At 49.2% G+C, this 25,444-nt stretch overlaps 1 protein-coding gene across 1 annotated transcript in view; it reads left to right on the top strand.

The window, feature by feature from the left end:
• Nucleotides 1–1,691: 1,691 nt before the first annotated feature.
• The window catches only part of FOXP1 (forkhead box P1), a 380,821-nt gene continuing 357,068 nt past the window's right edge, over nt 1,692–25,444 (top strand). Inside the window, exon 1 of the mRNA XM_040076749.2 lies at nt 1,692–1,737. The gene's annotated coding sequence lies outside the window, so the exon portion shown is untranslated. The remainder of the gene's footprint in view (nt 1,738–25,444) is intronic.

Genomic DNA, 25,444 nt, shown 5'->3' with positions numbered 1-25,444 from the left:
ATTATTTAAAATATAATGAATTAGGCATAAGTACCTCGCTATTAGGGTAATTCCAGGTCTTAATTGCTGCCGGAGCGGCTCCCGCAGTTCTGCCGGGAGGTGGCGCCGCGGGCCCGGCGCTGCTGCCGGGGCCGGGCGGGGGACGGGGACCGGGGACCGGCACCGGGGGAGAGGCCGGGCTCTGCTCGGGGCTCCCGCGGGCGCGGTTCGCCCCGCGGTACCGCTGCTGACACCGTGTGAAACCATCGCCCGCGGCCCCGGGTCAGTCCTGCGGGCAGCCACAGGCGATCGCCCAAAAAAACAAAGGCAGGGAAGAATGCCGGGCGGGTCAAGGAAAGAGTTTTTTTCCCCCGATCGAGTGGGTCGCTCTGTAACTTCGCGGCCGCCCGGTGACTCCCGCAGCGCCGGGCAGGACGCGCTGACTCCTGCCGCAGCGCCGGGCAGGACGCGCTCCATCCCCGCGGGGCGCCCGACCGCCGACCCCCGTTCCCTCGGCGCTGCCGGCAGCGGGCTGGGGTCCCGGGCAGGGCAAGGGGCCGCTCCCCTCGCCTGCTCCGGCCGCCGTCAGAGAAACCCCGGCTCCGCCGGCGGTTCCAAATCCGCGCTAAGGCCGTCGGTGCTGTTAAAATTCGCGGCGCACGAGTGCCGGAGCCGCAGGGCTGGGGCAGCCGGGTGGTCCCGACTCTCGCCCTCTCCTGCCACCCCTCTGCTCGGGAGCCCGGACGGCGCTGCCGGAGCGCTGCCGCTCCGCGCACCCACCGAGATGCGGACCCACCCCCGCGGAGCGGTTTCGCACCCGGGCCGGCCCTCGGGACGGTCAGTCCCGCTCAGCGGCCGGTGCGCGCCGCTGCGCACCCGCGCAGCGTGTCTAAGCGGCGTTTGCGCCCGCGGCGGCGAGCGCCGCGGGGGAGAACGCGGGAAGCGCCCGCCTCGCCGCTCCGCGCAGGTAAGGCGGCTCCGCGGGTACCCGCGGAAGGCACTCCGGGGTCCCCCGCATCCACCAGCTCCGCTGGCATGACGCCCCGCGGCTCCCCGCGCGGCTGCGGAAAAGTTGGTCGGGGCGCGCAGCGCCGCGCCCCCGCCGACGGGGCGGCCCCGGCCCGCGCGCGGAGCCGTCCCGCGGGGTGCGCGGGGCTGCGCGGGGTTGCGCGCCGCGCTCCACCGCCACTTTCGCTTCCCCGCGGGGCCGCCCCGCCTCCCCCGGCCCGGCCCGGCCCCCCCCCGCCCCCCCCCCACCCCGGCCGTCCTCCGCGGAGCTCTCCGCGCCCGCGGGGCTCTAGCCCTTCACCCCCCTGCGCGCTTCACCCCCCGCTTCTATTATTTTTTTTTTTTTTCCATTATTATTTTTCCCTTGCGCCGAGCCTTGTTTACCCAGCAGGTGGATGTGACGTCAGAGACTGACAACAGCAAAAAATAACAACATCTCCCTCCGCGGGGGTGTCGCGGGCCGCCCCCGGCCCGCCCGCGCGGGGCTGCGCGGGGCGGGGAGGGGGCGCGGGGCGGCGCGGGGCGGGGGCGCGGCGGGGCGGCGTGCGGGGCCCGCGGGCGCGGCGCCGGGCGGAGGGCTCTATTGTTATTTACCGAGCGGCGGAGCACGCCGCCGCGCCGCCCGGGCTCGGCGTGCCGGAGGGACGGGAGGGAGGGACGGGACGGAGGCAGCCCCGCGCCGCTCCGCGCCGCCGCCCGCCCGCGCCGCGGCCGCGCCGTGCTGGGCAGCGGCAGGGCCGAGTCCTGCGGGTGAGTCCGGCGCCCCCCGACACTTTCCCCGCTCCTCCGGGGCTGTTGCACTTTTCCCCCCCGCCGGCCCCACGTGCTCGGCCGCCCCTCCCCGACCGCCGCCGCGGTACCGGGGGGTGGAGGGGGGGGGTGGGGGATGTGGGGCGGCGGTGCGCGGACGCGGAGCCCCCTCCCCGGGCCGCGGGGCCACCCGTACCCCCTCCCCGCCCACTTTGGAAACTTCCCCCCCGCCCCGCGCTGCGCGCACTCCCCGCCGCGGTGGGATGCGGCGCGTCCCGCCCCCCTCCCATCTCCGCTCGTGCTTTCCGCGTGTGTTCCACCGGGTCCCTCCGCGCCGCCGCGCAAGGGGCGCGTACGCCCCAACTTCGGCACTCGGGGCAAGAAGTTGCGCGGGGGCCGCGCCCCCCGCCCCCCCCCCCCCGCGCAGTGCCCGCCTGCCCGTTCCCCCTTCCCCGGGCACCTGTTGCGGCTTTACGCCCGCGCAGCCTCTTCCGCAGGCGCGGAGCCCCGCGCCGCGCATCCTCCCCCTCCGCGGGTCCCCGGGACGCGTTGCGCCCATCCCCCCCTATTTCTTTTCTTTCCCTTTTTTTTTTTTTTTTTTTGAAACCAAGTGTTCGAATAAACACCCGCGCCTCCCCGGCTCGGCCCAGCCGCAACTTCTCTCTGCGCGGCTGCGGACCGCGCATCCTTCACGCGCGTGTGTGCGCGCACGTCCCCCCTCCCGCGCAGCCCCGCGGCGCGGAGCCTCGGGACGGAGCCGCGGCTCGCTGCGCGCCGCGGAGCCGCCGCCGCTGCCCGGTAAGTAGGGCCGCCCCGCGCACCTGCCGGCCCGCGCAGCGCTGCGCGGCCGCGTCCCCGGGCAGCGGAGGGGTGCGCGCTGCGGGCGGCCGAGCGGCGTCTCCGCGCCTCTCTCCTCCACACCCCCGCCCCGCCGGTTTGTGGGTTTCTTTCTTTCCTGAATAAAAAAGAAAAAAAAAAAAAAAAAGAAAACCGACAAGAAAAACCCAAACCAAGCCGGCGAGAGGGGGCCGCGGGCAGCTGCGCGGACAGGGCTCCGCGGGGCGCAGCGCAGCCCCCTCCGCGCCGCCCGGTAACTATTAATGAGCGGAGAGCATCGCCGGGCGGGCTGCGGAGCGCCGCGCTTCGAGCGAGTCTTCGGCTGCCGCTTCGCTGTAATGATTTTAATTGCGTGTTTTTTGCTTTGAGTGCGCCAAGCCGAGCGAGTGATTCCTCTTCTTCTTTTTTTTTCTTTTTTTTGCCTTTTTTTTTTTTTTTTTCCTAATTTTTTTTATCCCCTCCGGTTCCCCCCGAGCCTGGCAGCGGCGGCAGCGCTCAGCCCTCCCGTCCCTACCCGAGGCATCCGCCGCCTGCGAGCGCTGTCTCAGCCGCTTCTCCAGAGAAGCTGGAGCTCAACTTCTGTGCTCAGAAGTTTAAGGTTTCATTTTTAGTAACTGCTCTCGGAGTGAGTAATGGATGCGTACTGCTCGTAGCGTGTCGTCTACACCGTATAGCCTGCTGATTTTTGGGGTGCTGGATGGTTCTAAATATTAAAACTATTCTCTAAACTATGTTTTCTTTCCATACAGTTTTTCTAAACTTGGATTTTACCTGATTTGACCAAATGTTGATGACACTAGTTACAGCTGCTGAAATAGACAAAGTTGCAAGCATGTCACCGAAGAAACTTTTTTGCCTGTGCTGTTAATCCGTGGCTTTCTTTAATAATTTGGAAAACAGGCGTTTTGCTGGGTTTAGTATTGTTTTTACAGTTTCTGTAACTGCTGAGAAGCTCTTAAGGTTTTGTAAGTCTCAGAGAGCCTGAAATAACTCAAGTTCCCAGAGAAGTGAGTGTGGGCAAGGAGGTACCGTGCATCTCGGCGACTAGGGAAATCGGGGCTGCTCCTTTCAACTCTTCTCCTCTGAAGCTTTTCCCCTGCACATTTGGTTTGAACTATCTCCCGACCATATTGAATGGACCAGGGCACTGGGGGAGGAAGCTCTCCACTAGTTACCATTCAAAAGGTGTCGGCTAAAATCTCATTGCAAAAAGGTATTGTAGCTTTAACATCTTGCATTGGCAGCATTCTTCCCCCTTAGTCTTTGGATTAGTCATTGTATGAGAGACAGGAAAAAAAAAAAATCACTTTTTTTTTTTTTTTTTTCTGGAAAAAGTAAAGTAAACAGCCTCCAACAAGTGAACCTTGACAACCCAGATTAAGGAAGGCAGGAGAGATCAAACAAAGCTGCTGCTGGGCTGTTGTCAGGAGCTGCCTCACTGAAAGCTCTGGACTATTCGATCAGGCAGCAAGGCTATATGTTCACTTATGCAGAAATGGACCATTACAAATGCTGATCTTTGTTGTGAAACCAAAGAATAACTCTGAGAAAAATAACTACTATTTCAGACAAGGCTTTCTGTTGCTTACAAATTTGATTGCAAAGTTAGTTTTTTTGTGCATGGGCTGGGTTTTGGGGTATTGGTTATTTTTTTTTTTTAAGTGATGGTGGTTTGAAGTGCATTTTTACACTTTCAGAGGGACTTAGGGTTTGATTTTGTTTACGCTGTCTAGAGCTGCAGAGAAGGCGGCATTACAGTAGTGCAATGCAGTAAAAGTTCTGTGGAATTCAGCTTTTATTTCTGGATCACTGAATTGTAAGGAAACGTGGATTTGGTTTTGGTTTTTTTTTTTTTTTCCTCTCTGTGTGTAAGTTCTCTCTTGGTGTATAATAGAGGAGTTGGGTTGTGATTAAGCACTCTGTGTTGGATGACTGCATTCCTAGAGTTTGGAAAACTTGTAATATCTTTCCTTCAAGCATGTTGCCAAGCAGTCAGGACGGACCTCGGTTTTGATACGCCGGGATTTTTACAGGACTCTGTGTAATGTGTCTTCGTGGCTGTATCAGAGAGACTGTTACTGTGTGGTTTTTCAGTGGAAGTGCCAGTAAAGAGTATTAATAGGCACTTGATTTTACTTCAATAAACAGTTAAGATTTAGGTACTAATCGAACTGAACCAGGGGAGTGAGGCTAGTTTTGCTGTATGACAATTTCATGTTTGTATTCAAACGCTTGATCGTAAACTTCACAGACATGTCCCTTCAATTTCTTTAAAGTATTCTAAAACAAGGGAAATATCTATTAAAAAAATCCTAGTAAGAGGCTGTTACCCTAATGTATATTAATCAAGAGGCAGACCAAGTCCACATCTGCTGAAGAATTAAGAAATCCCAAATCTTTTTGCATAAGCTTTTTTTTTTTTTTAATTAGCAGCGCAGATCTTACAATAAGTACTTTATACTTTCTGTAAGGTAATATTTCATAACTGTCCTGCATAACTTATTCTAGAGCCCGTAGATTTTTATGGTATATATTTTAATTAGACAATAAAAAGTATGTGCATTAAACACGCACATGTATGCTATTAAGCCGTTTTGTGTAATGTGTAATGTTTTTCAACATCTATAAACATTTTCTGCTTAAATCAGTTCCACCAGTCACCGTAACACAGCTGGGTTCTGCCCTGGTGGGAGAAGGAGCAGGGAATTGTGCCTCGGACATTAGCGTGCAGCATACGCTGCAGTATGCGTTTCTCATGGAGGGGATCCCCTTTTTTCAGAGCTAAAATTTGCATTATCATCCTTGATGTGATACGCTCTAAACGCTCGCAGCTCCTGAATTACTCCTGTTTCCCAGCACTGTAAAAATTAGGAAGAAGGCTGGTAGTAAAAAGGCAAATACATGGAATGTATCCAGTGTTTAGTATTCGTACCTCTCGTGGTCATATATATTGAGAGATTGAACTGGATAAGACAATTCCTTTTGTGAAATATCTATTGAGCATGCATTTGTATATCAAATGAAATAACATATGCACACACTTATGTCGGATGTGTATTTAAAATACAGTTATTTCGGCAAGGCTGTCCGGTTATTTATGGGGCATAATGATACTTCTGTCATCTTAAATTTTCTCCAAGAAGCTTTAATAAATTTAAATAGATTATATGCTGTCAGAAAATAGTATAAATTTTGTTTACGATTCACTTGCTTTAAGGTACTTACACTAAAGAAGCTCATTTAACCCCAAGACTGAGGAGCATTAAGTGGTGAGAGGAGTCTGCTGAAGAGCTGCTGCTGCCCTTTGCTCTCGTGATAATCTTAAATTACTACAATTTAATTGCAACTTCAAGGCACCGAGCTGAAGTATTTTCATGCAGCCGAGCCAGGGCTGAAGGAGGCTTGGTGGGGTTTTTGCAGGTAGCTGGGTGTCTTTTGGAGGTGCAGCGTTGTGTTCAGGCCTCTCCTGCCCTTCCCAGCACATCCAGCATCGTGTGTGCAGGGACAGGGTGCCTGGGAGGGAGCTTTCCCGGGGCTTCCCACTGCGGGGGGAGCGGGATCAGGCCCCGCAGGGCTCGGGTGCACGAGGGTTTTGTTTGCTGTCCGTATTTAAGCTGAATTAAATAGCGCATTTTAATTATTCCTCAGATGAGCCTTGCTGTCAGGTGGCTTCCCAGAGCTTTTCCCAGCGAGCCTCTGCTGGGGAAGCAGGTGGGAAGGGGCCGGTGGCTGGAGGGGAAGCCCAGGGGGTGGTCAGCAGCGTGGGGACACGGTGACACTGAACATGGTCTGTGGGCACGGCGTGGTCCCCGTGTCCCCAGGGGCGAGCTCGGGGTGCAGTCGGCCGCCCTGGGCCTGCTCCAGGGTGTGCTGGCATCAGCTGGGGCTTCTGCTGATGTCGCTGCCTTTGGCTTTTGGTCTGTGCCACTAACTCGTATCACTGAAACTTTTTCTCCCCCTCCCTCCACGTATAGTAGCGTGCTTTCACACCCGGCGAGCGCTTCAGCAGAGATGTGACATGCAGGAGAAGCCAGAAAGCATTTGCTAGGTGGAATTTAGAGACGCTGCGCACTAGAGATCAGCAGCGTCTTTGAGACCGTTCTTAGAGGTCCTGGCAAGCAAACTTTTATTCCAGTGCTTCAAAAGGTATGGCCAGGCTGGGAGCCCTTAACGTCGTGCCGCCGAGGACGTGCGTCAGCGCCGGCCGTGCTGAGGCACAGCGGTGCTCAAATCGTGAGTCTGATTGTTTCTCTGTTGGCCAGATCCCTGTGAAATGTCTCGTTGCAAGAAGAAACGGAGAAGATCTTGTGGTGTCTAGAAGTGGTTGGTTTTGTGCTGGCAGAAGCGCCGCTCGCAGCCCGCTCGCTGCGCGGTTCAATTCCCGCAGCTCGCTGTGCTGGGAATCGCAGCTCCTGCAGGTAACAAGGTGATGCCAGTGTAGAGAGAGGGGGGGAAAAAAGACACCAGCATGGAATAAATCATGCAGTCGTTAGAGGAGAAACCTAATTGTGGGATGTCTTTTACTTTGAAAATATATATTTTGTGCTGTAGAGGAATGAGTTGTACTGTTTTACGGGGATCAGATATATTTGTTGGTTGGGATTTCTGGAGTGGTTTAACACGTGCTCCTTTTCCTTACTCCAGCACTGGGGCTCCCAAGTCAGAGAAGCTGCTGGCTGTGTTTGTGTGCAGCCTTCTCTGCAAATGCGCTCTAGGGTTTTGTCTTTCTGTTCTCCTGGCACGGGTCTCTTCCATGCATGCAAGTGAGCAGGCTTATGTCTAATGGCTGTTTGGATGTGGCAAGTATCCAGAATAATCTTGATGACTTTTTGTTCCCCGTCATTCTGCAAATGAAGATGGGATTCTATGGAAAATGGGTGAAGAGAAGAGCATGGGGAAAATCAGTTTCTCCCTGAGAGGCGTCTGGTACCTGAGGAGGACTAAATAATTTTTCTCCTCTCATTGACCCTCCTGGTGCTGTTTTTAAAACATCTCCATTTTAGTGCCTTGAAACTGCAATTAAGTTGTAGTAATTTAAGATTATTGCAAGAGTGCAAAGGGCAGTAGAAGCTCTTTAGAAGTCTCATCTCAACACTTAATGCTCCTCAGTCAGGGGGTTAAATGAGTTTCTTCAATGTGAGTACTTAAAGTAACTAAATCGTAAACAAAATTTATACTATATTCTGACAACTAATAATCTATTTAAATTACATTAAAGTATGTGTGTGAAAATTTAATTAAAGGCAGAAATACTGTCAAGCCCTGTAAATATCTTGACGGATCTACTGAAATGGAGCCCATATCGTAAAATATTTACATAGATCTGATAGGCTACGGTGTTTCTGGGAGTGCTATTCTGAAACTAATTGTGGGCTTTCTTCCCTTCCAGTTTCCCGTTCAGTTGCAGTGGTCTCGCAAAGCAACGCAAATAAATACCCAGAACGTTTTATTTGGATGAATCTCCCGTGTATTGTTTACTGCTAATGGTGCTGTCTGTACAATGCTTGTCACTGGTGTGTTTTTATTAGGAGAAGCTGTTTCCTCACTAGGTTAGTTTAATTTAGAGGCACTGAAATTAAAAAAAAATGGGCACTGAAATTAAAAAACTGGCGCTGAAAAGAGGGGCTCCGCAGCGTTTGCAGTGTGTCTGCGCTGGATGTGCCGTCTGTGAGTCAACTTTCTCCTGGGTGTGTGTCCCAGAGCACGGTGCTGCAGCGTCTCCTGCACTTTGACTTTCAGTTGAATTGATTTTTTGGGTAGAAGGAGCTTAAAACCTTTCCTCCAGGGGTTTGAACTCTATATGGAAGTGTTTCCCAAAGTGCACACGGGGCGCAGCACCCTCTTGCTGATGCACCTCAAGGCATATCTGTTGTGGTACATTGTCCAGGCTGTTTTTTAAGATGAAAAGCGTTTTGCCCCAGGTGTAAAACTGTCTGTCTGAAACTTCAGCCAAACTTTGGCCCTACTTAAAACCCACTGGCTGGAATTCTGCGGGTGGTTTTGCTGGGAAGGTGCAGCGTGAGCCGCGCTTTCTCATCGCCCCGTCATGGGTTGGAGCAAACTCCGAGTTTTTCCTGGCTGGAGTGTACACCCCGGAGCTGCAGGGTCTCAGGAGGAGGATGAGGATTTGGGCATGGAGAGAGGGATGCGATGGGAGCATGGTGCTGAGGAGCCCGGGCCAGGTGCTGGGCACGGAGCGCTGACAGCCCGACAGAAGGTGGCACGGTGCGGCAGGTTGGCTGCAGCCTCCAATGGCATCGTTAGTTTTCCCCTCTTCGCCAGACATTTCCTTTCACGTTGGATCCGAGTTTTAGCTGTACTTCCCGATCAGTCTTGTCATCTTGTTGCTAACAATTAGGGTCAAGTGTCTTTCCTTGGGCTCTCCGCAGCCTTCGTGTTGGTGTCCTTCCCCCAGCTCCCTGGCTGAGCTGTTTGTTCATTAATTAGTGGATGGGGCATATTAACACATCAGTAAACCAGAGCAGTCAGAGTTCCCGAGGCATCTCGGGAAGCCCTCTCCGGTTTTATGTGACCGGACATGCACTGTTGCTGATTTAGATAGCGGAGCCGACGATGCCAAAGTGTTGTTAAGAGAGAGATAAATAGAGAGAGCCCAGCAGTAAGCAGAATGTCATGTCTCTATTAAAAAGCTTGTGATAAAGGAAGATAAAATGGTGAGGGGGGATTGCTGGAGTGTTCAGAGCAGCCGCTAAACATCTGATCACGATAATCGATGCTGAATTCCCTTTCCTGCGCAGCGCTTGCCTGCAGAATTCTGTCTGAGCCCGGGTCTGGTTGCAGCGAGCAGTGGAGCCCTGAAATGACTTTTGTTCTTGCCAGAACCACGGCTGGGGGTTCTCAGGGACTCAGGAGCTGTCTGAGCTGGGATTCAAACATCCCTCCCTGGTTCCTTTTGAAGTGGTGCTCCTGGGATGCTGATGAAGTTGTTCCAGGCTCACGCTGGGGCTTGTTGGCTCTGTGCTGCCTCATACCTTGATTTCCTGGGTGCCCGGGCCACCTGCCTTTCTGTCACTCTGGAGATCAGGCCTTGGCACAATAACACTGAGGCAGGTTTTTGTCTCTTGGTGTTTTTTTTCTCGCCTGGGTGCAGGGGCTGCTCTGCAGAAGTGAAAAATGGAACTGATTCTAAAGAAGCGAGCGGCCGCAGCAGACGGGAGAGGAGTGGGGTTAATTCTCCCAGTGCAGCAAAACGTTAAATCATCACAGCCTTGTTTGCTGAAAGGATGTTGATCATTCCATTAAGGAGGATTAAGTAATTAACTGATATTTCTTTAGGAGCCCATGTCAGTTTTAGGAAGCTGGTCTTCCTGGTGTCGCACAATGAATGTGAAGTGTGTGTTTTTCTGCTGCTGGGAAGCTGGGAGATGAGCGTGAGACTCCTCTTCCTAAGAAACTTCTGGGAATACCAAGGAAGCAGGAATAGGGGAGGAGGAGGGTTTTCAACTAAAATGTGCTGTTCCAATAGATTTTAGATAACAAGGTTCTCTTTTATGGATTTTGTCCGGTGGGCCTGCTGCGGAGCCTCATTTCAAGGATGTTCTGTTCGGGATTAAGAAGTTAAAACCTTCTTGAAGTGTTCCTTTTGGTGCTTGCATTTTTATTTTTAATAACAGTTTTTATGTTGTAATAGTGAGCTCAGTGACAGTGAGTCATGAACTCTGTCTTCCATGAACCTCACGACAAATCCCTGTTAGCCACTCAGGCAGCTCGTCCAGCCCCGTTCCCATGTTTCGCACTTGCGCTGGAAAGAAAAATTCCATTAAAATCAGTCTTGTAAATCCTCCTTTTCCTCCTGTGGCAGGAATCCCTTTAAAAGCAGCGCAGTGCAGTGCAGGGGGCTGTGGGGCATCACGGAGTGGCTCCAAACATTGGGTTTGGAAGCACACTGAAGCTGGGTTTGGCTGGGAAGGGCTGGCAGTCCAGGGGAGGATGGATGTGCCTGGCCAGGGGTTTGATGTTGGAGGTCAAAAGTGTGTTTTGGGGACGATGCACGTGCAGGTAGAGCAGCAGGCAGGCAGAGGAGAGCAAGGACAATATTTTTCACTGTTTCATTTTTGAAGGATCAGATTGAAGCCCCTGGATGAGAGGAGCAGGGGGCTGTGGTGGCGCTTCTGCATCCTGAGCTCCCAAGCTCACTGCCCCGGTTCGATCTGGTTTTTTTGCCTCAGCAAATCGCAGAATTTGGCATTGACCTCGTCAAACTGCTGCTGTTTCTCATGTAATGGTCCCAACTTCTAATACTGCGGTTAGTGATACTGAAACTACACCCAAACTGAAATTTTCTGTGCGAGAGACGGATTCTGCCCGGCAAATAGCCTAACCCAGTGGCACCAATTGTGTTAGTATTGATACTTGCTGCTTTCATAACAGCTCTCCTTCTCAAACAGGGCTCCTTCACTGGTTTGCAGTTCCATGCAAACTCTCTTGATCAGTGTACTGAAAATTGTTCCTCCCCCTCCGGTGAATTTCATAAATAGTTGTATTTCCATAAGACAGGCAGATTTAGCTTCAGTTATGTGGCCTAGGTCCTAAATACCCCTGTTGAAATCATGGGAGCTTCCCTGGATGGACTGAGTTAAAAAAAAAATAAATAAAGTTAAAAGAAAATCAGTTTGGCTAGATAATAAATTCCTAGAATATTCATGTGTGTAACACATAAGAATCTCTCTGGATGTATATGCAGAAAATCATGGCCTTTACCTGCATTAGCAGATTTAGAAGAGAGATTTTTCTCAGTAAGTTTTGCAATGGTAATAATGTCTTAACAGCTTTAGTAATTAATTTTAATCAGAGAATTGTCAGGGGCCCTATCCTGCTCTCATTGAATTAAATGAGTACCGGGAGAAGGTGGCTCTGAAAGAGCTCCTAAGAAGTTGTTTTTGTTAGTTTTTGATGATATGCCTGTGCATGTGTGTTCAGATAATATACATTAAAGTTTGTAAAGCTCCCGAGTTGGTTTGCAAAAGACAAAATGTATTTTTCACTGATAAATTACTTGGTATCTAGAATGCTTTGAAAGAGGAATGTCAGAAGTATGCAGGAAAATTATTGTTTGTACAAGTATTTTGAGGTTTTTCTCTGCCTTAACCCATTGGAGTTTTTTGAAGGCCAGTAGTGTGAGAAATGATGGTCTTGCTCAGGAAACCTTTCTAATCCGTCATTTTATTTACAGGATTTAACTGAGGATGGGAGAAACCCATCTTGGTATATTTGAGCTGATTTTGTACCATGTATATCCGTTCTGATTTTTTTTTCCTTCATTTCTATAAAAGCGATATCTGCAGCATTCAAAAATACTGTTTCCTAAAAGTTAAAATGGAACATTGCCTGTGAATTAAACTAAAATATCTTAAGCCTATACAGCGTATTCCTGGCTTTAGACAGTCAGAGAAGGCTAAATATTTCCTATTTATTTTTCAGATTGGCTTCAGTATAGACTTTCAGGAGAAGGGTCCTCAGCCAGTTGAAGGGGAAATCTGATTTTTCAGCAAGTGCTTTATATTTACTGAGGAATTCTGAGTGTGCAGAAGCGTGCTGCATGGAAATGGGAATTTACTGTCTAGGATTTTTAGGGATTTTAATCTGTGCCATTAGATAGAGGCACGCTCACGGAGAGGTAAACTAGTAAATCTGAACAAACTGAAAAATGGTGCCTATAGGTGTCTGGCTCTGTTATCAAACTTGCTGCCTAAGCCAGAGTTTATGCACTGTGATAATGCTAATGACCAGCAGAGCCAATGATGCGTGACTGGAGGAAATCAGTGGTATAATCGGAGAAAGTTATCAGGTTTTTGTCATTAAATATTACTGATAAATAATACACTTCATTTTGAGCAGATAGGATGTATTTAATTCTGATGTGGAGAGTTTCAATTTAATAAGGGGCATTGCTGAGTGAAATGATAATCTTTTGTAATTCAAAGGGAAAAATAAAAATGCATTTGTTTCAGCATAACCTCCTGGCAGCCACCTTCCACTGCTGTTGTGTCTTCACTGGTGTCTGATAGTGAGGAATATTTGCAGCTGCTTGAGGTGGCTGCTTATAGCAAGGTGTTTTATCTAACTTATTACTTGGTGCAGAATTAATCACACGAGGCCAGAACTAAAGGGGTTCTGTTTAGTATAAACTAGGTAAAAATCTTTCATTTTGTGCTTAAAAATGTGAGTATTGCAGCAAATATATACTGTGTGCTCCATGCAGTGATCCCCTACAGAACAATGTGCCTGTCCAGGCAGTAACAGGAGGGAAGGGATGAGGACAAAAGACAGAGATAAATTAGATCTCGTTTTGCAACTTATCTTGTAAGTCAGTGGGAGAACAAGGAAGAGAAGTAGAGCTTAAACTGAAGGAAGAGGGATATTAATAGTCTCTATAAAGGACAGTTTGCACCAGGAAAAAAAGAAAAAAAAAAAAAAATCTGGTTGGCTTTTTTTAGCAAAACAGGCTAACACCCAGAGTAAATCTGTGTCATTAACTGAAGCAGTGCGTGATTTTTAGAGCATCTCTGTTCCTCGTGTGCGCCGGTGCCCGCGGAGGCTCGTCCCCGGGCTGGAGGCAGACGTGCTGCAGCCTCTCCCCGAAGGAGGCTCCTCTTGCCAGCTGCACAACCTCTGTCTGGGTCAGCCCATGGCCCTGTTTGAGCAGATGCCACCAGTTCAGCCCAACGAGTGGCTTTGTAACGGGGCCAGGATCTTCCCACCACCCCTTGGAGTCGTGCTCGAACGCTGAATCTCAGCTCGGGTTTCCAGAATTAGATGGCACAGTGAGTAAACACAGCGTACTTGCCAGTTCTCACATCCTCTTTTGCAGCGAGTATTGCAGCAAATCCTGCAGGTTTGACTCATCTCTGAAGTTCTTCACTGATTTGAAGCAGATCTTGTCTGCCTCTCTCAAAAGAGCTGGGAATGTGGCCTCAACTCCTGAGCTCAGAGTCCTTCTGCACATGAACGCTCTTTGCTTGAGTTGGCCTCTCAGAAACTTTGGCAGCTCTGAGTAACTTTAGCTGGAGTTATGTGCCTGTATCTACGGCTGAAATTTGGCCTGCAGTTATCCTTTATTGAAAGCTTTATGGAAATACTTCATTCTTCCTAAGCACAAATATTTACATTCTGGTAGGAAGATTTTTTTCCCCTTCAATTTCTTTGTGGTGGTTTTGGTTTGGTTTGGTTTAGTTTCTTTTCCTGCTTGATGCCATAAGCACAAAATACAATGCTCTGTCAGGCAACAAGTAATATTTAAATTTTCAACTTATATTTCCCATAGGTCTGAAAGAAAAAAAAAAAAAGTCTGCCTGTATTGGAAGTGCTTATCTGCTTGTCAGATTGTAGTGAGCCGTCCAGGGGAGGATGAAGATTCTCCCTAACTTTTGGGTAGATTGGCAGGGGTAGGTCATACAGGGCAGAGAACTTTCCTGAGTAAATAAAAGTGGTGTCAGGTGCAGCCCCTGTGTTCAGAACAGCGTGTCTTAAGCGTTCCTGTTCCTCGGTGTTGAATCACCTCCGCGTGTTTCAACCTCTGCCTGGTGGATGCTCCCTGCAGATTGAGGAGGAGGACACATCGCTCTGCGAGCACATCACAATGGTCCACACGTGTGCCGTGACTCAAGCGCGCTCACAACTTCATGACAGGCATCAGATGAGAATTGTTTCCTTGGAAAGCCTTTGCCTCCTTTGTTTTCTCTCGGATGAGAGCTACTTTGTGTTTGACTGTTTGACAGTGCGCTGGGTGCTGTGTGGAGTGAGGGCTTGGCTCACTTTGCAGTTCAGTAGATTGGGATATCTCACTCGGCTTGTCCCTGGGTGTGCTTCCCACTGCATGCCCTGTGCTTCAGCTGACCAGAGGGTGAGACAGCTCAGGAAGCTGGACCAGCAGAAAAACGAGCTCAAGCAGGGAAAAAAAAAAAGTTTTCTTCCAGTTGAACATCCTCATTGGATTCTGGAGGTCAGAGGAGCGTCTAAAGGGGTCAAGGCCCCCCTTTGGCCACTTGTTTGCATCTGCTGTAACGTGAGACCTCTGCCAGAGCCTTTGTGACTGGATGTGCTCTTCTCAGTCTGCGCAGAGGATCCTTCCTTGCCCAGCTGCCCTGGGGCATGCTCCCAGCAGTGCCTGCCGATGGGACCACCCTGCCAAAGCTGCCAAGTGTGGGGTTTTCTTTAACTGTTAGTTTGGTGCTGCTCCCTTAGTGCCGGGTACTGAAAGTTTTTTACTGTGCGTGTCCTGGCATCACTCTTTGGGTTTTCTTCTTCTCAAGTGAGCTGTGGATAATGAGCTGGTCCAGAGGCTGGGAATTTGTGATGAGGGCACTGAGAAACCCAGGATGCTGGCTGCTGCTGTTTCTTCTTGTTTTTATAATAACTTATCTGTGTGATAAGCAAATGCAGCTGCACATAAAACTCAGATAAAGCTGTGCCCAGCCTGCCGTCCTCCTGCGGAGTTAGAGAGCCAAGCTGATAAGGAAAGAGGTGGCCAGAGCTCAGGAACAGGTTCACCCCAGAAGGGCTCTGTCCCCTCCCCTGTGCCCACTGGGTGCTGTGCTGGGTGTGTGTGGCCTGGGGGTGTCTGGGGGGTGTGGGTGGCCGTGGTGGCTCCGGTGCAGGGACAGCCACAGCCAGTGTCACCAGCAGGGCTGCTGATGAGCCCAGGTGTTGGCATGCACCAGCATCAGCTCAGGCTTCCAGTGGGGCTTTGAGTAAAGCTTTGGATAGGGCTATTCTTTTACTGCTTTGGATATGGGTGCAGGTGCACATTAATAGGAAGTGAAAGCGGAGGAGCCCCGAGGGAGCCTTGCTCGAGCCATGCCAAGCAGGTACAGCCCTTGAGTCTTACCACCCTGTGATAACCTGGCATGCTGTTGGCATTCCCGTGTCACGGGGATTATGAGGGCGAAGGTGTGCTGCATTTGGCAGGGACCTGGTCCCTCTACCCTGCTGTGTGCTCAGGGTTGGTCTCCCTCCCCACGTGGAGGCACCTTCTTACCCCTGAGAGCTTCTCTTCCTTTGCTGTCCTGTGCTCCGGTGCAGGTGGATCAGCAGAGTGTTCCGGGAGGGGTTGGCACCACAGAGCAGCGCTGCAGGGTGTCCCTGACTGCCCCCAAGGCTTGCTGTGTCACCAGAGGAGAGGTGAGCATTCTCCACGCCCCATCAGAGCCAGTGGATAATTCTGGGGGTGGCTGGAGCAAGGAGAGGTCGGGTGCCCCCAGGGCTGTACCCACGGGTCTTTCACTGTCAGTGAAGTCCTTGGGTGCTGGTGGAGACTGGCTCTGGTGTGCCCAGGGAAGTGAGACCCAGCGCCCAGCCTGTCCTGGGGCTCCCCTGGTGTTGCACAAAGTCACCTGCCTCCTCCAGCTGACTTCCCTGCCTGTTTTTGCATTGCCTTGTTGAGGAATTGGAATGTGCAGTCTGTGAAGTGAGGCAGCAAAGTGTTAACCCTCGCTTTTAGTTGTTAGCTTTGTTTTTGGAAAGGAGTAGCAGCTAGAATGAAGTATTTGGTAGGAATGAAATTCTTGTTTCCCACCTTTTGTTCCTGGCTTGGTTTGTGCCCAGCCTGAGGTGTGGATATCCCCGGGGAGGGCTGGTTAGCAGGTGAGCAGATCTGTGATCCTGAGCCCCTCCTGTCCTCAGCCCCTCTCTTTACCAGGTGCTGAGGTTGCACGTGCAATTACTGTATGTATGCCCCTAATTAACCCTCACCTTGCATTGGGGTTGTTCGCTGCTCATTCTTACGTGTCAACACCACGGCTGATTGGAACCTGAACTGCTCTGTGTGCTCCTGTATTTTTCCCTCACCTCCTGGACCAGAGGGAGGGTTTGTTGCAGGGAGAGTCCAAGCCAGTGGTATCAGGATATGGGCTCTGCCACTTCCCAGGCTGCACATGCAGTGAGTGCCTGGAAGAATGCCCCTCCGAGTCATGGCAAATTAAGCGTTGCAGACAGATGCAGAGATGAAACTCTGTGAGATGTGTGACTTGATCCAAGAGTTTGTGAGATGTGCAAAAGATGGAAAGGAAAGCAAACTTCTCATCCAGCACATGGAGGCTGTGGTGCTTGTGCCCCGAGGGGCTCCAGTGCAGCCGTCCAAAGGCTGCTGAGATCTCTGTGGTCCCACCCCTGTCCCTGTCACACCAGTGCCATAGCCAGGAGCTGGATATGCCATTTTTGTTACTATCAAGGTAAGTAAAGTAAACCCCATTTTTCCCTAATATGGCACAACTCTGTTTCTAAAGTGAGCTCAATTTAATTCCATTTTTCAAGGCAATGAGAGTTATTTCATAGAATTAGGATCATTAAAGCTAGAAAAGACCTCTAAGACCATTGAGTCCAACCATGCATAGTACCTCATCAATAAATAAAGGGCTGTTTTGGAAAACCTGAACATCCTGTCTGTGCCCCAGTGTCCCTGTTAGGGCCTCCATGTGTGCTGTGTGCACTGAATCACATCTGTTATGTGAGTGGGAATGAGCAGGAGGAGACTGAGACTTCTGAATGGCAGAAATGAGTCTGAGGAGGAGAAATTATTAGAAGGCAAATGAAGAATTCTTGCATTCACACATTATTCAGACCCATCATCATGGCAAAGAAATGGGAGGAGACTCTGTCACCAGTTGGGGTGTCCAACAGTGTAGGATATGTCTTCCAGCCTGGAAAAAAAAAAAAAAAAAATTAGGCAATGGTTGATTACCTCTTGGTTTTAAGTGAGTGTAGTATTGAGTGCAAATTAAAAACAACCTTGAAACTGCAGATTCATAAAACTGTACACTGGGATTTTAAAAATTACCTCTATTGGAATCCTGGAAGCATCTGTTACATAATTAATGCACTTAAAATATATTCTATTTATGCTTAATCCAGCACTGTAGTGTGTGCTAGTTAAATGCCTGGATCCCAGGGTGCAGTGCGAGGGAAAAAAATGCAGTTGTAATCTATTTGATGGTTATAGGAAAGGACATTTGCTACAAATAAATACATTTTCCTTAGTCTTTTTATTTGTCAGGGCCAAGCTTATGTCTGTTGTGCTGAGTTTGTTGACTGGTAAATGTTTTGAGATTTATGCTGATAATTTTGTAGATCTACTGGAAAAAATAACTCAAGAATAATTAGGGAGATTGACCATACAGTAATGTATCACATGGGTGACAACGTTACTGCTTTGATGATCTTGGGTATGGTATATACAATTAAGAGTGCTAAGGCTTAGTGCTGCAGAGCTTTTCAAACACTCTCTGAGTTACACAAATGCTTTAGGGGATGCACGTCTTCTCCTTGCCAAAGTTACTGGAGGCCTTGTTGCTCCTCTCCAGAGAAGTATTCCAAGCTGAGACCTCTGGGTGAGAGTGGTGGAGCAGGCACAAGTATGACTTGACAAACCTCAGCCTGCACAGTTTTTTAATCAGGGAGGTTTTAGGGGCTCTGCAGCCTTATTTTTTTTTGGAGGCTTTGAGTTGGCTTCCAGCCATGGGGTCCTGGAACAGTTTCTGGCATCACACTTCCTCTGACAGATTTTTCTCTCTGCCCTCTGTTTCTGTTCCCTTTTTTACTCTCGCCCTTCATTGGACACTATCTTGTCAGGTTGGTGCCAACTCAGATCTTTTCCTTCCATCTTACTTTCGTTCCTGTTTGTAAAGCCTGCAAGCTGTTACCCTGGCCCTTAGGTTCTGCTGTATTCCAGAGCGGTGGTCCCACCTTGTGGGGTGCTGTGGGTGGCCGTGGGTCCTGTGTTTGTTTCCCTCCTGCCTCGGGCTGGCTGAGCATCCCAGGTGGAGCAGCAAGAGCTGCACAGCGCTGTGGAAGTCTGTTAAAAGCTCCTTTTCCAAGCCATTCTTTTTTTTGAAGTGAGCAATTGCTGTGTGTGTTAGCTCAGGAAGGATTTTGAGATTGGGTGCCGAAGGCTCTATTGCACCAGGACTGTGGTGTACAGCTGCTGGATTGTGGAAGGGGTCACCGGTACTGAATCCACACGTGCTCTTGGATACCATCAGCAGCACGGCACGGTGCCCCAGCCCTGCATGGGGACACGGCAGTGATGTGGAGGGGGGCACAGTTGTCTCCCAGCTGTCTTTGGTGTCTGCATGCCCAGCTGTGTGGTGTTTCTGTGCCGTACCCAGTGTGGGTGCTGGAGGCGTCGCTGCAGGGGCGGGAGAGGCGTGCGGCGGCCTGGCTCTGTTCCGCCGTCCTCTTCCCCAGCGCCGACACTGGAAGCGAGTTCCTGATGAACTCAGCTTTCCTCTTGCTGGTGGTTGTCTTGTTTCCGTCCTTCGGAGTCCCTGATGCCCCTTCGAAATGTACCGAGGGAGGAGCGAGCCTGGTTTTGTGGGAGGCGGAGGTGCTGAGATGCTCTTACCTGTGGACTGTGCTCTGGGCTCGTCCTCGCCGTTAATCCCAGTGGAAACGTTTCTTCTGACTTTTCCCACTGTATAATGCAAATCCTTGTTATCTCTGCAGCATAAAAGTGCAGTCAGCACGGGCTTTTCCTTTAGTCCTGAGGAGAGATGGATGTTGAGATACGCGTGTGTAGGCCGTAGTTCGAGCAAATTGTGACCAAAAAAAAAAAAGAAAAAAAAAAAAAATTTGATTACTATTGGTAACTTAATTTTCGGCAAACTAAAGAGCCCCAAAGAGAAACCTACTTCAAAAGGTCTTTGTTTCCTCCTTTTTTGTTTTTTTAACAAAGGCTACGCTCTAGCTGTATTTCAGTGGTCTCCGGTTTCAGCCACTTTCTTTGATAGCGATTTGTGTGAAAGCAGTTGTCAGACAGAAGGAAATGATAAAATCTACGAATTATAAGGCAAAGGATGAGAAGGGCAGTGGACAGCGTGAAATAGAGAAGTGTTGGGATCTAACAAGCATTCCCAGTTCCTGTGCTCTTAACGGGCCAGGTTGGTGATGTTTGATGAATTTAATGGATTTGGGTGGGTGGCTGATAAAAACAAAGAAGATTTTAGGGAAAAGCAGAATCTGGTGACTACAGTAGTGCATGTTTATTTTTAGAGCTCGATCGCTTTTGAGTTGCTGGCATTTGAAAAACTTCTTAGCTCACATTATACTGCAAATTTCTTTAATTTATTTTTAAAGTGGAAATTTTGCAAGCTGACGTTTTGCAGCATGCGTAGTACGCTTTTGGCTGACAGCATTGTCTGGCAAAAAGAAATAACCAAATTATTATTCAGTCATGGGTTTTTAACAGCCGCAAAGCAAGTGGATGTTAACTAAATGATGCAATTTATTCCCTTCCTGCTTATTGCCAGCTTGCCTATTACAGAGAGACTGCCAGCTTTAAATAAGTGGTACCCAGATGGTAGTCGCATGACGCCCACTTGGTTACGGAGCCTAAGCAGGGAATAACTCGGCAGCCACTACAAGCTGTGGGTCAATTGAGGGGGAATGCCTGTTGCTTCACAGTTTTGCATATGTAAATCTGTTAATGTTATGTCAGTATTGTGCGGTCTAAACACAAGCACTGCCTTTCTCTGGGGCCCAGATGAACTTGGATCGCCGCCCGGTTAATGAGGAGCGGGCGTGCGGAGCGAGCGGCGCTCGGAGGCAGCGGCTGCCGCTCCCCGCTCGGCGTGAACCCTGCGCGGCCGGGATGCTCCGCTCCAGCGGAGCGGCCAACAAACACCTCCGCTATTTTTAGCCCCGGCACGGAAGAAGGCTTGGCTCGGCACGGCTTGGCTTAGCTCGGCTCGTCTCGTCTCGTCCAGGCCACCGCTCCTCGCTCCGTCTGCTCGCAGCCTTCATGGTCTGCAGATGCGGCGCAGCCGCCTCCCAGGAGCCGTGAACTGTTGTCGTCTGCGCCCTTTAGCAGCCAACATCTGCTGCGGCTGCCTGGCTGCGGAGCGGCGTGGAAGCAGTTCTGGGGAGAGCGCTCAAGTTTGGCCGCGCACACGATGGCTTTGCATTAATTACGGCGAGATAGTCGCTGTGCGAGTCGGGTTTGAAGCCAGTCCTCCCCTTCCCCGCAAACCCCGCCTTTTTTATTACTGCTTTAAAAGCAGTAGTTAAAATCGTTTGACATGGGAATGCTTTTTTTATTTTTTATTTTTTTTTTAACTGTTGATCGTTTCTGGTTCTGAAAAGTTTATTGCGACGGGTGAAAACAACAACCGAAAAAAAAGCCCCATAAAAAGCTGGGGCTGTAATATGCTTATAGGCTAAAAAAGTACCAATAGTGTTGATTTAACCAAAGAAAATGTTCCTGGAGGTATTGTAAATTTTATGTGCCAGATGAAAAGCATTAAGTGTGCTATTTTTCACGAAGGAAAAACATTCTGATTTTTAACCATTTTGTAAATTATATTAATGCTGTAATATGGGCCTGTTCCAGGAGTGCTCGCCCCATGAGCAGTTCCCGTGGGGCGTGGGTTGGGGGCCCTGCTTGGAGCAGGGCTGGGTACAGGGACTGGCCAGGCGGAAATCTTGTATTTTTGGGCAAAACACTCTGTCTTTGTTTGCTTTTTGGGTTTCTTCCCCCCCCCCCCCCCTTCTTTTTTTGGAAGTTGCAAGCGAGCATTTGAAATGCAGGAAGAGTAAAATTTAGGGAGAAAATAAGCCGCTTTGGAATGTAGCGGAAAGCTGAGATGCTTCAGTATTTTATCTTTATTTTGCTAATTATTTGTCATGGAGATCGGAGTTGATTCCCTGAGATTTCTTTTAAGCCTCTTAAGATTAATTTTTTTTTTGGCTAATGGTAATTTTCCTCCGCTTGATGTTCCCCAGCTAGAGCGTTACTGCTTAGCAGCACGGCTGGGAGAATAAGCTCAGGGTTCAGAACGTGGACTGGCAAAGGGAAAAAGTGATGAGGAAAACCAGAGGGCCTGGAAGTGCTGTAGGGATTGCGTGAAGGGTTTATAATTTGGGGCGAGTCTGTCATCCCCATCGCTTGGGCTGGAATGGGAATTTGTACAGCAACTGTGCTTTTTGATGGAAAATTAGTTAGCAGTTGTTGAAGAGCCCGTAGCAAATCCTTATACAATAAAGGTAAATCAAGCTCAGCATTGGTTTATATGTGATTTTTTTCAGTTCCCTGTATTAATGTGAGAGCTATAGCTTCCCCTACTGAAAACTTAATTAGGCAAACAGAATGCTATGTTAGCAGACACTTACAAACCCAATGTGCTCACAACTAGATTCAAATAAGTTAATAAGAGTTATATTAGGTGTTTCTAATGGTGCTCTCCATTTTTTAAAATAAATGCTGTCTTTGGTAATAAGCCACCCACACCTTTTTGGGTAATAGTTTAATTGAAAGGCTTGATTGTGTCCATTGAGTTGCAGAGGATCCCTTCTGCTGTGTGCTGTGGTAATGCAGGTCCCTTTGAACCCTTTTTATTTGGGTGCCTGATGTGTAAAGCCCCCTTACGGGATGAGGGAAGGAAACAATCTGTTGTGGAGTACAGGCAGAAGAGCCAGCAGACAGGAGCAGAACAAATCTGCAGAGTTAGTGTGGGTGTAGGGGTGCGTGCGTGTTTGTGTGTAATGTATTTAAAATGCCAGTAGCTTATGCCTTTTGAAGGCTCCAAATCATAGCTGTCATATTAGCTATACCATTTCCAAAATTAATGCCAGGAACAGACTGATACTGATTGTTCAAAAAAAGCATCATTATTCTGTGACACTTTTTTTTTTTTGGGGCTTTTGACATCCGGGCTTAAAACAGGTGTGTTTCCATGCAGTGTTCCTCAAAAATTGTTTGCTGAAAGGATTTTGATTCCAAATTGAAGGTATTTTCTTTTTTTTTTTTTTTTTCCCCTTCCAAGAAGACAGAATAACGAGAGGAGAGGGAGGGATCCTTCTTACTTTCCTACTGAGTTCAGGGAAAAGATTTTTGGACAAAGGGCATTAATGTGAAGCCTGCAAATTTAAATTTGCTGTCAGAAAGTTGAGACTTTGTTGTTTCATGACTGTTGCTGCACCATGTCCTCCACGTTTTTGTGCTTCTCTCTCAAAGTGGGAATGGGAGAAGGTTGCCATGTTAAGAGACTGCTGGAGGATTTAAATATAATGCTTGAAATGCTGAGGTCATCTAATGTAGGGCGTTTTGTTAATAAAAAGGATCAGTGCCTTCAGTCTGCTTCAGCATGACCTCTCTGTTGGTGTGATGCAGTGGGTCTGAGGTGTTTCTTAGCAGTATTTTTTACCACTGTAGCAGAACATGCCTGGTTTTGAGCCACCAAGCAGAATTGCCCGCGGTTGCTGACCTAAAAACTTTTATTGAGCGTCATTAAAGCAGCATTTTTTTGTTACGCTGTTCATACAGATCACGTCCACCTTAAAATTTATGTTATGCTAATATTAACATGTGGCCAGTAAAACTGTGTCTGTGTGGGGTATGGCAACCTTTATTTGGCAAGGAGAGCAGAGCCTGGTTGCCTGATAAAGATAATCTTGCCAGAAGGGAAAAAAAAAACAGCTACAGAAAAAAGCGACAGCGCACAGAAGTTCTTTTAGTTTGTCAGCATTTTACACAAACCTTCAGTGCTAAGAAGTGCTCAGAGCACAGCTTGAGAGGTCCTTTCTGATGGTTTGGGGGATTCCCTCAGAGAGGATCAGATAAGATAGTAAGTGGAGGATTCTGGCGGAAAAGCGGTTTGGAATTGCAAATCAGTGGTTTGCCCATAAGTGCTTTGGGTTGGCTGTGGTGTCTTCTGATCATACATATATATATATATATATATATATTTTTTTTTCCCCCTCCAAAGTAATACTCCCTTGAGTATTTTTTCACCCGTCTTTAAGCTCTCTCAAAAGGGTCCTGATTTTCAAAGGCTGGCGGTGGCTGCTCGCTCCAGAGCTCTGCAGGCTGATGTGAAATCGCTGCTTGTTCTCTCGAGGCTCCTGATCTCGGTCTCTGATAGAGCTCCTCACTTTCAACTGCTTTAGCATAATTCAGTGCTTTCTTGAACATTGTAGGAGGTTGAATAAATATGGTTTCTACAGTATGTATGTATACATAGATCTATGTATGTATATATAAAGCGAGGAAAATTGGACATGCTGGGTGTTAAGCAACACGCCAAAAGCAACAGGAGGAACCAGTGTCAGAACAGGACTGAAATTTATCTGTTGCTCACTGGTGATCCCACAGCTGGGCAGGATCCAGCTGAGCAAACTGTGATGTGGTGACGGTTCTCTCTCATCCCACACAACGTACTTATATTGTAAAATACATATATTCAAATATTTAGGAAGTTGGACATTCTTCCTGTAAGGACTGGAGGATGGTAGCTCTTGGATCAAGCCCTCTAGACCTTGGGCATTTCTTTACTGATGTGAATGTAAAGCCTTCACCTAAGAGGAAGAAAATAGATTTTGCAAGTTTAGTAACTCTACCAACACCTTGCTGCACAGAGAGGTAAGTGGGGATGAGGGTTTTGTTGTTCTTACTGTTTTGCTCGGCTTGGAAGAAGCTGAGGGGCTGAGCGGCACAGGGCTGTGTCCATCCCCCACTGGTGGCACACGTGATGCCAGGCAGAGACAGGTGGCACCTGCCTGGGCTCCGAGGGACTGGCTGCCCTGGGGGACACAGCAGGACCCTGCAGCAAAGGTGCTCAACCTGCATAAAAATGCCTCGTTTTGCTCAGGCCCACGAGAGCCTCATCTGATCTTGTCACCTTCACCTTGTCTTCCACTTGTGGCCCCTGCCCTGTGTCCTTGCACCTTCACTGCTCTGCTCTCATGGAAGGCATTGTTGGAGCAGTTTGGGCTGTGCTTTCTGCCCCAGGTAGGAGCAGAGTGCTTTTACAGACAGCACCAGCATCCAGCTGCTCTGCTTGTCCTGCATCCCCAAAACACCTTCCACGCCTACTGTCCTTTTTCTAGTGGCTTAAAACCGATGGTTTTGTTCCATCCGTGAGGCAGTCGAGCTATCTCCAATCTCAGGACTGAAGATACTGTTGGCATAACACAAGTATAATTACTGTGAGTATAATCAACAAGGATTACTGGATTGATTCCTCTCTCTTCTTTCTTTCTTCAGGTGTTTAAAAAACCCCAAACTTGCATAAGAGTACATAACTTGGTAGAGTTCCCCATTGCTGGAGGCACTTTCTGAGTTGGAGCTCAGGTTCCCCTGGAAGATGTAGGCTCTTGCATGCCGTCAGTCTGGATTGTGGGCACGGTGTTGCCAAGCCATGGGCACGATTGCAAGGGGAAGCTGGCATCCATCAGGGTGTCTTGTCCACCCAGATGCTGCCCCAGCTGTGTTTGGTGTGCTTCCCTTGGGATGGGGCAGAGGGAGCGTGGGCAGCAGGGAGGATGCTGTGGAGCAGCGATAGTGATCTGGGGCTTGGGAGAGGGTTCTCTTCAATCCTCCCTCAGTTCTGAACTTCCGTGCAGTTAAAAGCCTGAAGAAGGTTTGGTCTCCTTGGTGATTTGGGTGAGGGATTAAATGGCTTTAATCTTTTTGGCTGGAGTCCCCAATGAAGGTACAACCTTCTTACTGCACCTGGCAAAGAAACTTGCTTCTTACAGGTGTAGCTTTGGTTTTTGTCCTGCCTTCTCTTGCAAATGAGCATCCCTTTTTTCTTTTACCATACATGAGGCTCCTTTTGGAAATCCTGTTGCCATCCAGGCACCTGCATTTCAAGCCTCTATCATGCAGATTCATTTTTCTCTTTAGGCTTGTGCCATGCTGATAGGCCTCAGGCTAGACCATGCTTTTTATCTGTGAATGCTTTCTCCTGTGCTTTCACTTGGAGTAGGTGATACTTTGAGGTGAAAGTGGGAGGCTGTCTCCTGCTGTTGGGAGCCAAGATCTGGGCTGCTGCCCTGGCTTTGGAAGTCAGATTGTTCCAGACCTGTGACTTGGATTCAGGAGTACTAAAAGGTTCACATGGCATGAATGAAAGGAGGAGAG

This window comes from Hirundo rustica, chromosome 12 (genome assembly GCF_015227805.2).
Source record: "Hirundo rustica isolate bHirRus1 chromosome 12, bHirRus1.pri.v3, whole genome shotgun sequence".
Classification (NCBI taxonomy): Eukaryota; Metazoa; Chordata; class Aves; order Passeriformes; family Hirundinidae; genus Hirundo; species Hirundo rustica.
This window is presented reverse-complemented; position numbering and strand designations above follow the sequence as displayed.